Consider the following 1,272-nt stretch of genomic DNA (forward strand, 5'->3'; position numbering starts at 1 on the left):
GGAATTCCTCGTTCACGTGGAAAAATTGCAAGCCACGATCCCTAAGCACGAAGGAGGTTCAGCGGGTTACCCGGAAGCCTGTCGGCCCAGGAATGTTAACACACGCTGATTCCTTCAGTGTAGCGCGCGTGCGGCCCAGAACATCTAAGGGCATCACAGACCTGTTATCGCTCAGTCTCGTGCGGCTATTTTCGTCCGCCGCCTGTCCCTCTAAGAAGAGTTTAAGCTCCTGGGAGCCGGCGGTAGCCCTAGTAACGTATCGTGATCCGCCGGCGACGGCCGCGAACACGGCGCGCTTCACCGCGGAGCCCGACGCACGACTGACGCGCGCCGACCAGAGGTTGCCCCCCGGCCGACACACGCCCGCCGCACGCAGGGACGCGGATGGCGCGGCCGCGCCCGACGACCGCCGTGGACGACGGGCGAACGCGTTCGGGGATACCGGGCCGAGCCGACGGAGACGCGAACACGGACGGCCGAAACCGCCCGCGCCGCGCCCACCGCCGACCCGGGTTTACCCGCCTAGTTAGCAGGACAGAGTCTCGTTCGTTATCGGAATTAACCAGACAGATCGCTCCACCAACTAAGAACGGCCATGCACCACCACCCACCGAATCAAGAAAGAGCTCTCAATCTGTCAATCTTTCCGGTGTCCGGGCCTGGTGAGGTTTCCCGTGTTGAGTCAAATTAAGCCGCAGGCTCCACTCCTGGTGGTGCCCTTCCGTCAATTCCTTTAAGTTTCAACTTTGCAATCATACTTCCCCCGGAACCGAAAAGCTTCGGTTTCCCGGAAGCTGCCCGCCGGGTCGTTAATGAAACGCCGGCGGATCGCTAGCTGGCATCGTTTACAGTTAGAACTAGGGCGGTATCTGATCGCCTTCGAACCTCTAACTTTCGTTCTTGATCATACGAGAACGTACTTGGCAAATGCTTTCGCGTCAGTTCGTCTCGAGACGATCCAAGAATTTCACCTCTAACGTCTCGGTACGAATGCCCCCGCCCGTCTCTGTTGATCATTACCTCCGGTCCCGAAAACCGGCCCGGCGGGACGCGCGGGCGACTGGCGCCCGCGGCCCGGCGGCCCGCGCACGGAAACGCCCCGGAGGGCGATTTCGCGCGCCCGCGAAGGGCGGAGATGCGCGGGACCGAGGTCTTGTTCCATTATTCCATGCGACCAGTATTCAGGGCCTTTTGACGAGACGGCCGTGAAGCCGCCCCGCCAGATTTGAGCCTGCTTTGAGCACTCTAATTTGTTCAAAGTAAACGTGTCGG

Source organism: Rhopalosiphum padi, unplaced genomic scaffold (assembly GCF_020882245.1).
Source record: "Rhopalosiphum padi isolate XX-2018 unplaced genomic scaffold, ASM2088224v1 scaffold1, whole genome shotgun sequence".
In the NCBI taxonomy this organism is placed as follows: Eukaryota; Metazoa; Arthropoda; class Insecta; order Hemiptera; family Aphididae; genus Rhopalosiphum; species Rhopalosiphum padi.